At 27.5% G+C, this 12,271-nt stretch overlaps 1 pseudogene; it reads left to right on the top strand.

Annotated features, from left to right (window-relative positions):
- The first annotated feature begins 10,743 nt into the window (after positions 1 to 10,743).
- LOC150033651 (uncharacterized) lies at positions 10,744 to 11,758 on the top strand (annotated as a pseudogene).
- Positions 11,759 to 12,271: the final 513 nt, after the last annotated feature.

The following is a 12,271-nucleotide window of genomic DNA, read 5'->3' as shown; positions in this document are numbered from 1 at the left end:
TATTAAGTACAATAACTGAATTTTTAGTCAAATTTAAAAAACAAAACAAGTGTTCATAGACTTTATTTTTTAAAAAAAATAAAAAAATAAAATGATTACTAATCGGGATAAAGTAATTCCTGAATTAAGATGTTATTTTAATGATTCAAATTTGGATGAGTAATTGATTTCATCTTTTATCTTTAAAATATTTAAAAGAAAATGGCAGAAAATCTCTGTTATAAATGTATGTGTGTTTTTTTTTTCTCTCACTCATTGCCAATAATGGAATATATTTTAACTCTATTTTTTTTTTTTTCAAACTACATAGAGAGATGTAAATAATATTGGAAGAATAAGTTCAAACTCCACACTAGTTAGGGTGGTCCCTACCATATGCAAGTTTTTTTTTAATAACTAAGGGTATATTTGGAATTCTATCTATTTCCAAATTGTTACAGTATTGAGATATACTTGGAATTTGTTATCTAAAACGTAAAAAATTTTAAAACTAAAGGATCATGTACCTATGTCCACATATTCTAGATCAGCATCAAATAATATCATAAAATGTAAAATTTTAAATTTGTTGGGTAATTATTTCGTTTTTTATTTTTTGTTTTAAAAATTACGTGTATTTTTTATATTTCTTACAATAATTTGTATATTTCTTAAATACATTAATTAAATTTTTAGTCAAATTCTAAAAACAAAAACAAGTTTTAAAACTACTTTTATTAATTTTTAAATTTTGATAAAAAATAGATAACAAAAAAAGAAATTTGAAAATAGAACTAGTGTCTATAGGCTTCATTTTTAAAAAACCGAAAACTAAAAACTAAATAGTTATAAAAAAGACTTAATATGTACTCTTTTCATTAAAAAAAAATAATTATAAATAGAAAGGGATGGGATGGGGTGGATATTAGATCTGAGAGGTATAAAATTAGGCTAAATCATTGAAAGAAAATGTTTTCAAAATCACTTCCAAAACTTACAATAATACCTCTAAATTTTTATAAACATTTCAAACTTGCTTTTAGAACATAAATCCATTAAAATTTTGACGACGTTGTGGTGATACAAATTTTTATTTAAAGTCATTATCACGTATTATTTCAAGTCTCAAGTTTTGTTCAAAACTTTGAAAGATTTCTAAGGATCTTTTTGGTAGACAACTAAAATCCTATTTTATATTTTTTGATTTACAAAATTCAATAACTATGCTAGGTAATTAATTATGTTTTCGAAAATTGTTTTTGGATTCTATGAAAACATTTTTTTTGTCTTTTCAATATAAACAGATTTTGAATTTGATATTTTAAAATGTAGAAATATACTAAAAGAGATTAAAAAAAACATTAACGAAAATATAGTATTTATGTAATAAATCCAAATATTTTGATTAATTTAAAATATACATAATATATTATATATTATATGATATTATAAAATAGTAATTATAAAGTTTTTCAACCTAAATAACTTCATAAATTAATAAGTAATAGTTTATATTTAATTATAATTAATCCTACTATTCATAAATACACTATCAAATGTATTTTTAAAAAATCACTTAAATCTAAAGTCTAAATCTATTACCAAATAGATATGTGATAACATAAAATATAACTATATTTTCATGAAATCTTTTGTTTTTAGATTGTTTACCGAATGGAATTTAAGAAATTTTGAATATAGGAATAGTTTCTTTTTGAAATAAATGAAAAGGTTGGAAAATTATATTCTTTTTATATTTAAAAAAGACTCCAAATATATATATATTAATAATTTAACGAATAAAAATTATAATGGGAATTTGATAATAGTGGACGGGGTTGTGTTGTGTGTTCTGTGGGCGGTGTTGTAATGTAACGTAACGGTGCGGTCAACGTCAGAACGTGAAAGACATTGAATGGGTGTGGGACCCACAGGATCAAAGAGGAAGAAAATAAAAAAAAAAGGACCGCAGCGCACGTGTCGAGGTTGATAGCACACGTGTAAGGGAAAAGGGCAGCTGTGACGGTGGTAATTTTGACAGCTGGGTAACCGGCGGCCGGGTCTAAGAAACAGCCAAAGGTCCACGCTGCCCCTGTTGTTCCTGCTTCCAAACAGTCTGTCCCGCTAACCATCCCTTCTGTTTTTTCCATCTCATCTTTTGTTTCTTTCTTTTATATATATATATATATATATATCGCCTTCAATTTAATTTTTTAAGAAAAATAATAATTTTGTAATAGATTGGATCAATTTTTATTTCAAACTTTCTATTTCATCCACTTAAATTTTAAATTTAATAAATTGTATGAAATGGGTGTGTGAATTCATGTAATTATTTAAAATTGAGATTTAAATGGATGAAATCGAAAGTTTATGGCTAAACTTGATGTAACTGAGTAAGTTTGAAGTTTAAATTAATGAAATGAAAATTTTAGTATTACAAATGGAAAATTGTTAGAAGTAACTTTAAAAAGTTTTAATTTTTCACAATGCTCCGTGATCACACCTAAGATCTATTTGGAAAATCTATTTACATAGTGGTAAATCCATTTTAAAAATTAGATAAAGGTGGAATCACTTAAGATTTGGGAATTTGGATCAAATTTAAAAAGTGTGAGTTGAGAAAGACCATAGAAAAAATTTGAAAAGACGTAAGATTTGGAAATATCTATTTTATATTCTCTTTCTCTTTTTGTTCTTATATATTTTAATAATTTCCTTCTTACCCTTAATAAGGTGACTCTCCAACTCACGTAGTAGTTCTCATGTGTCTGTTGATGTTGAAGGGACATGACGATTTAGATTTGATGACGATGAGACACAACTCTTGTAAGTGTATGAGTGTGTGATAGTAGCTATAAGAATAAAGAAATTAATGCCCAATGCATTCATTGTCATAGCAAAATTTGAGATTCCACAAAATATTGACAAGTAAAATCTTTCAAAAGATAATGGAGACTATAATTTTTTGTTCTTCAAAAGAAATTTTTTTACCAAGTTAATGAAGAGGTACTGTTATCGATCATTTTTCTTTATTTGTTTATTTGTTTTAAAAAAAATATTTTCACTCCTAAATTGTGTTTTGAGAAACTTTTGAAGTGAATAGTTTGCCTTTGAGATGTTATTCTATTAGAAGGGAAAAAATAGAATATTTGAATGAAAAATAGTTGCTAAAGAAATCCGACAAGTGTTTCATAGCCTAATTAATCATTTGTTCATTTTGTAATGAAGTGAAATTATTCAACAAATTTAGAAGTAAAATGGAGTTTAATCGATTGGTGATGACGATTTTGTCATTATAGGTTTTCTTTTTATATAAAAAGATTATTTTAGAAAATAAAGGAATATGATAGGAGAGACTAGAAATTAAAAGGAATATCATACCAGAGTTAATTTGATTCTTTTAGTTTTAATTTCGTAATTTTTAATTTTAAATTTTATCCCTCCCTTTTAAAAAATGTGCATTTTCTTTCTTTTCGTGATTTCTTAGATCATGTAACTCAATTTTCGTTCTTTTAATTTATTTATACCTAATTGTTATGAGTTCATATTCTTTTATCTTTTTTTAATTTAATTATAATCCATCTAGACCGTGAGATTTATTTGACTTAATTTTATAAATGCAATTAACATAGAAGATTAAAAAAAAAAAAGTTGACGAGGTGAGGAACAATCGAGAAATTAGTCAAGGAGAGATATAGAGAGAGAAGTTGAGAAAATTAGGGGATATAAATCTCAAATAAGAATTATGAGGATTTTGAAAAAAAAAAACATATGTTTAATGTTTTACTTTAAAATTATAAATGCAATTTCTATTTTTCTTTCAAAATACATCTATGTTACATTTTAAATATAAAACAATGTCAAAATTATCGTAAAAAAATTTGATAATGACAAAAAAAAAAATTCTTTAAAAGATTTAGATCCTGTTTGATAAACATTTAGACCTCATTTAGTAATTATTTTATATTTTATTTTTGTTTTTGAAAATTAAGCTTATGGACAATATTCCTCCAAATTTATTGTTTGTTGTCAATTTTTTACCAATGATTTAAAAAATCAATACAAATTTTGAGAATTAAAAAAATTAAACTTTCAAAAAGTTGTTTTGTTTTTGGAATTCAACTATTGTAGTTGCAGATCATGGTAAGAAAGTGGATGATATAAGTTTAATTTTCAAAAACAAAATGGTCACAAAACGAGACTTTAGTTTTTTTGTTTTTGTTTTTGAAAATTAAGCTTATAACATTACTTCCACCTTTCAAATTTCTTTCCCTACTTTCTACCAATAGTTTAAAGAATAAGGACAAAATTTGAAAACTAAAATAAAGTAACTTTAAAAAATTATTTTTGTTTTTAGAATTTAGTTAAGGATTCAACCAAAATGACATTTTCTTCTTCTTCTAATGTTTTTTTTTACTTTCACTCTTTTTTTTATTGAATTGGTCCTTCTTGCTATTTTCATATTAAAATCAGGTTTATTCATTTTTTTTTTTAATAGATTGAAAGCAAACATTTTTATTTTTTTCTTGGCACGTTTCTAAACGACATACATACGTGCTCCATAACAATTAGTCTGTTTTCTAAACAACAAATATACATGTACCATATAGTAATTAAAATATTAAAAGATACCTAATTTTAAAATTTATTTTTAAGGGTATATATATAACCTTGGTTTGGATCGGCTTTTATTAATTTTCCAATCAATACCTATCTAAACCTATACTTGTAAGTTTTCTCCAAATACAAACTAATATATTCAATATTATACTAAAAAAATCATACCAAACTGGTGATCGATTTGGTTCGATTCGATTTTTTGATTTTTTGTTGCAATCCTAGGTCAAATCATCATTTATTAGTATGAATAATGTATTAGTCAAATATTTCAAATAACAATTGTTAGATGTCAATATTTTATTATTTGAAATTCAAGGACTAAATAAATATGATCGTCCAAATTCGACATTTGATTTGTAATTTAAGATATGTTTGGAATATATTTTCAAGTGTTTAATTTAATAAATAAGTCACTTTAAAAGAAATTAAAGTGTTTTACAACTATTTAAAACAGTTTTTCATGTGGATTTTAATCGGTAAAGTGTTCAAATAAAAATGAGTTTTTTGAAAAACATTTTTTCTCAAGTTAATTCAAACATATTATTTAATTAATTATTTAGTATTTCCTTATTACTGCTAAAGGAAGCTTAACAATATGAATAAAAATTGAGCTTCTACTAAAAAAAATTAATGATAAAAGTTTTCTAATTTTAAAGTTTTGAGATTAAAGGAACTTCAATTAAATTTCAAAAATGGAAAATATATCTTTTTACATTTAAAATTTTAAAAGAAAAAAAAATCAAAAGAAAACAAACCTGAATTCCTTTTTTTTTATTAAAAAAAATATTGAATATTGGTTGTTTATGATGCATCAATTATAAATATATGATTGGAAATTAGACTTTAAACCTGAACAAATCATAATTATATATAAATTCATTATTTTTATTGGAGGGTGAAAATAAGTCGATTTTCTCAAGCTATCTATTAATAAGTTGTCAACCATACATTTATTAAATTGAAAAAGCAAATCATTTTATTTTATTTATTGTGCTAAATGGTTAAAAGAAAAATAAAATCTCAACTAATGTTAAAATATCCTTTAAACCAAATCTTAGTACAGAGATCTTATATTAAATTCGAGATCCTTTTCTAATTAATTATAAAATGACCTTTGACAAATCTGGCATCAATTTTAATAATTAAATATTTATCTTCTTTGATTTAAAATTCACAATAATGCTTTTTCAAAAAAAAAAAGAGTCACAATACTTAAAACAATTCAACAATATTTACAGCATTTATATGAGTCAATATTTAAATTAGTAATTACTAGATAAATCGATAATCTATTTTAGAAAAATAAGCATAACTCATAAGTTATTATATATTCCTTAACCAAAATGTCCACTACTACAAAATCTACATTACTTGACATTTGTAGTTCTTAATAATTTGACATTTCTTTGGAAACAAAGTAAAATAACGACCTTTCAAAAAAGAAAATGTCAAGTAAAAGGGTTAAAAAATTGACGAAATGTTTCGGATATTTTTACATGAACCATTACTTACACGGTTTTTGTGTCAAATAATATAAGGTTTTACTTGACACGTTTTTGTGTCAAGTATAAGAAGCTCTTACTTGACACGTTTTTCATGTCAAGTAAACACATCTCTATCTGATCTTTTCAAACCCTAGCCCACTCGTCTTTGCTCGTCGTCACTTGTTTTCGCTCCACCGCTCTTCTTCGCTCCACCGCTCAACACTGCCTTTTCTTCTTCTCTCATCCTTCTCACCTCCGCTTTTCTCCTCCGTGTGGTATGATCTCTCTCTAGCATTATGCGTGCCTTATTTTGTTTTGGTTGTATCTACAACTTATTTGCATGTGCCTTGTTTCGATCTCTCTTCCATATTGGTAGTTCATTTTTATGTTCCCATAATCTATTCTCTTTTGAGAGAATGAAAAGAAACTTGTATTTCTGGCGTTCATGCTTATTCAGGTAATGGTTTTTGTTTAGACTTCTTTGGTATTCCATGCCTTAAAACTAGTTCAAGTCTTTTTACTTACGATGCTTCCTTGTTTGGTGTTCTCACTCCAAGTTTGTCTATTCATTTTTGTAATTATTATCGTTCTTTGATTAATTGGAACATATTGTTCCCTTTTGCCTCTTATTTTATTTTATTTCTTTTATTTGTGGGGGATCAGAATTTGTTATTTGATACTAATCATCTTCCATGGTTGATTTTTTGCAATCAACATTTAGTTTTCTTTACAGTACTTGAAGAAAGTTGTCTTTCATTCCTAATATTGACTATACTTTTTTCTTATTTTGTGCAAAATTATTAAGGTTTTATTTTCTAATCTAGGTTAAAGAACACACAATTCCTTTTTTTTGTTCTTATTATTGTGAATACTTTTTGGTTGATAATGGGCACATTTAGAATTTGAAAGCATTTGATCTCATTTCAAATCATCAGTCTCTATTTTAGCATGATAAAAAAGTGGTTGTAGTTGCTCTTTACACCATTTAATTTTTAAGATTTTGAATTTAGTAAACCATCTATTCATTACAACATTAGCACAGATTTGAAGTTTTTTAGAGTTCAAGTTCTTAAGTTCTCTATAAATATCAATTCCATACAATTTTTATAAGTTGTATGAGTTACCTAATTTGGAATATTGTCAAAAAAAAAAAATTTGTAGTTCCAAGATTAGCTTATTATAAGTACGTATAAATCATGGATGACAAAGAATAGATTATCTAAAGAGTTTGAGTTGGATGTGGAAAACTTCATCAAATTTGGATTTTCCAATATAAATAATACTATTATACGTTGTCCTTGTTTAAAATGTAAAAATTGTCAAAGACATAATAGCAATGATATTAAAGATCATTTATAATTTAATGACATTGATGAAAATTATACGAATTGATTTTGGCATGGGGAGGAACTTCATAGTTCATCCTTGCATGGAAAATCCCCTGAGTGTAGGTATGAAGAGAATGATGTTGGAAATATAAAAGAAATGGTTGAAATTACTCATGAACAATATTCAAAAGATCCCAATGGATTCAAGAAGTTGCTTAATGATGCTGAGAAGCCATTGTATGAAGGATGCAAAAAAGTTTACCAAGTTGTCTACATTAGTGAAGTTGTATATAACTTAAAAGTTAGACATGGATGGAGTGACATTAGTTTCTCAAAACTACTAAAAGCATTAAAGAATATCTTACCTTATACTAATGACCTCCCTACCTAAATGTATGAAGTAAAGAAAACATTAGATGCACTAGGAATGAAATATGAAAAGATTCATGTGTGCCCTAATGATTGTTGTTTGTATCGAAAGGAATATGTCAATGAAATTGTGTATCTTGAATGCGGTGAGTCAAGGTGGAAATATTGTAAAGACACAAATAAGAAGAAGAAAATCTCTGCCAAAATAATGTGGTATTTTTCCACCCATACCACGTTTTCAACGGATGTTTAGAAGTGTTGAATGTGCTAAAAACCAGACCTGGCATGAAAATGCGAGAAAAATGGATGATAAATTATGTCACCTTGCAGACTCCCCAGCTTGGAAGTTAGTTGGCACCATGTGGCCAGACTTTAGTTCTAAACCTAGGAATCTTCGTTTAGCATTGTCAGCTGATGGAATAAATCCACATAGTGATATGAACTCTAAGTATAGTTGTTGTCAGTTATGATGGTCATTTATAATCTTCCCCCATGTTTGTGTATGAAAAGAAAGTTTATGATGTTATCAATATTGATTTCAAGTTTAAAACAACCAGGGGATGTCATTGGGATATACTTAGAGGCATCAATTGATGATTTAAAACTTTTATGGGAAAGTGGTGTGGAATGTTATGATGCTTATCAAGATGAACTATTCAACTTAAGAACAATTCTATTGTGGACGATCAATGTTTTTCTAGCATATGGAAACCTTAGTGGATGTAGTGTCAAAAGTTATAAGGCATGTTTAATTTGTGGAGATAACACAACTTCATTAAGATTGAACTATGGGGAAAAAATGGCATACCTTGGCCATAAAAAATTTCTAGCACAAAATCATCATTTTTGACATCAAAAGAAATCATTTGATGGTTAGAGAGAACTTGGAAGTATTCCAGAATCTTTTTCTGGGGAGGTTGTATTTGAAAAAAAAAAACTAAAGATCTTGATTTTCAAAGAGGAATAAAAAAAAAAAGAACAAAAGAAAAAACACAAAAGAAAGTACTAAAGGTAATTGGAATAGGATGTCTGCTTTTTTCGAACTCCTTTATTGGAAACATCTCCATGTTAGACATTGCTTAGATGTGATGCATATCGAGAAAAATGTTTGCATAAATATCATAGGTACACTTCTTGATATTCTAGAAATCAAAAAACGGATTGAAAGATAGGCGTGATTTAGCTGATTTAAAAAATTGACTAGAGCTTACACCTATTAATGGGGATAAATCTTCCTCCACCCTGCTTGTTATACTCTTACTAGAAAAGAAAAACGTTGTGTTTTGAATACATTATTAGAAATGAAGATTCCTGAAGGGTATTCTTCCAATGTTAGAAATCTTGTGTCAATGAAAGATTTAAGATTTAAAACTCAATGGTCTAAAATCTCATGATTGTCATGTGCTCTTAGAACAATTGCTCTCCATTGTCATCAGATCTGTACTATCAAAACATGTTCGATATGCTATAACTCGTCTATGTATTTTTTTCAATTCTATATGAAACAAACCCCTAGATGTTATACAATTAGAGAAGCTGCAAGAAGACATTGTGATTATATTATGTTTATTAGAGAAATATCTTCTCCCTCATTCTTCACAAAAATGGTGCATTTCATATTACACATTGTTATAGAAGTCAAACTTTGTGGGCCTATATATTTGTGATGGATGTATCCCTTTGAAAGATTCATGAAAGTGATTAAAAACTCTGTAAGGAATAGGCATCGTCCAGAAGGTTGTATTGATGAAAGTTATATATTAGAAGAAGCAGTTGAATTTTGTTTGGATTTTTTATGTGGAGTAGAACCTATTACACTTGGGTGTCAAAAGATAAGAGACAATTCAGACAATTCAGAAATTGGTAGACCATTGTCAAGTGGTATTCTCCAAGCTCATCGATATGTCTTGGAGAATATAATTGATGTGCAACCATATATAGAGTAAGTTATTGTGACTTGGATTCATTTATTTCTTTAAATACATGAATTTGAAAATAATTATATTTGAACATTTTTCTGTTTCTTCATAAAGAAACATATGATCACATTGGAATTACAACTCTCAAGTAGATCAAAAAACCAGAAACGGATTCAAGATGAACATAATTGGAATTTCATATCTTGGTTGCAAGAAAAGGTAAAACATTAAATATATTATTTAATATAATCTTTTGTCACTTATATTTTAATTATGTAACCTTTTGGCTCTCGGGTTGGAAATGAACTTGAAATGGGAGATCTGTAGGTATTAGATAACTTGAGGTGGATTGCCCATGGTCCCCATCCAATTGTGACTAATATAATAGCTATGTTATTAATGGATGTCACTATCACACAATATCATATGACAAAAATAAAAGTGTACACAATAATGGGATTAGTTTAATTGCAAAAACAGTGCTAAGTATCCAGCTAAAAAAAGATAAAAATCCTATAATTGGAGACATGTCCTTTTATGGGGTGATACAAGAGATTTGGGAACTAAATTATAATACATTTTAAGATTGCCATTTTTAAATGTGATTGGGTTGAGAACAGTGGTGACCTTAAAACTGATGAGCTTGGTGTTGTATTAGTTGACTATAGAATAGGCCACAAGAATGATTCTTTCATACTAGCATCCTAAGCAAGACAAGTGTTTTATGTTGATGATCCAAGTGATGGTCGATGGTCTATTGTTCTTACTCCACCACAAAGAGATTTTGAGGATCAATACAATGATGATGAACTTGGAGATACTGCTCTACATTGTCAAGGAATGCCTAAAGCTATGTTAAATATTGAATCTAGAATTGATTTTGATGAGAACATTTCAACATATGTACGAGTTGATTGTGAAGGCACATGGATTCCTAAAAAGTAAATGTATGGGTGGGTTTTCACTTACTAATTTTTATAATTTTGTTGTATCTGACATCTAACTAAACTTTATTCTATTTTTCAGGATAATTCTTACCCCATGGAACTAGCAAGTGATGAGGACTTGAAACTTGGTTTGGATGATGTCAAAGAAATTTTGGATAATGTCAATGAAAATATGGAACTGAAGCAAGATGAAATACTAAACAAAAAGAAAAGGTGAACGCGAGGACTGACTGTTATGCATGAGGTAACAAAAATTAGGAGTGTAAGGGAGAAAAAGTTGGTTGAATATAATGATAATGGAGTACCAATTGGAGACAATAGATATAAGTTAAAATCTTTCATTGGATCTGTTATGCATCATCATATCCCAATTACATATACATCTTGAAAATGTGTACCAATTGACATAAAAGAAAATCTTTTTAATATTGTAATGTATATTTTCCTTTGTTGATGTATTATATTAATATTTTACTTGGAAAGTAATAATCAAGTTTTTTAAATGTTTAGGGTGCTTTTATAATTGACGGTAGAAGTAAGAAGGTTATTCACAAAACTACAGGCGTTACATTTCGTCAATTCAAGTCTTGGTTAACGACACAATATATTATCCCTTTTAAGGATGAATCCTGACTTTTGTTACACCCACCTTTGATGTACTCTCACATAATTGAAACACATCTTTGGCAAGAGTTTATCGAATCAAGATTATCTCCGGAGTTCGAGGTATTAAACTTTTCATTAAGAACATCAATATTTGTCACTTTCTTGTCATTTTTATTTTGAACTATTAAATTTATATAGAAAGTGAAAAATCAACAAGCAGCACAAAGAAAGAAGAACAAGTATAATCATCAGATGTCCAGAAGAGGTTATGTGAATCTTGTCGAGGAAGTGGTAAGAATATTCTTAAATTTAACTATTTTACAAATATTCTTATATTTAACAATATGTTTATTATGCAGAAAAAATTATCTTTATCCAGCAAATGTGATTTTGGACAAGCTAATATGTGGAAAAAAGCTCGGACAAACAAAAAAGGAGAATATGACAATGGGGATGTCCAACAAGAATCGAATAGTAAGATTACCAATGTTACATTTGCATGAAATGATTATAATATTTTATATGTGTTATTGAATATATATCATTTCCATTTAGGATGAGATCATAAAGAATGGAGATCCACTTTCTAAAAAAAATGATTCACCTAATGATGTTTTGACTCAAGCCTTGGGTAGCTCTCTGATTGTGAGGATTCCCCATACTGTTTACTTCCATACAGTGAAAAGAGAGGATACAGACAAAAAAAAAAAAAAATTGTTGATAAAAATGAAGCACTTCGTAAGCGCATTAAAGTATGGGAAGATCAAATTCAAAACATGCCAAGATTTGAGCATGGTAGTTGCTCCAAGAATAAAATCCGAAAGAAGCAAAATTCAAATATTGGGGTCACAGTTAGTCTCATGTTCTATCTTATTTAATTTATGCATTAAGGTTACAATTATTAGTTATGATAATTTTAACTTGTTTGTATCATTATATTTATATCATAGGAGAAGGAAGTTATTAGTGCATCAACCACACATGGGGAAGGGAAGAAGGTGAAATTATAACTTGGT

Source organism: Benincasa hispida, chromosome 9, assembly GCF_027475165.1.
Source record: "Benincasa hispida cultivar pf3 chromosome 9, pf3_genome.v1.1, whole genome shotgun sequence".
NCBI classification, from domain to species: Eukaryota; Viridiplantae; Streptophyta; class Magnoliopsida; order Cucurbitales; family Cucurbitaceae; genus Benincasa; species Benincasa hispida.
Note: the sequence above shows the minus strand (reverse complement) of the source record. Positions and strands in the feature narration are given on the sequence as shown.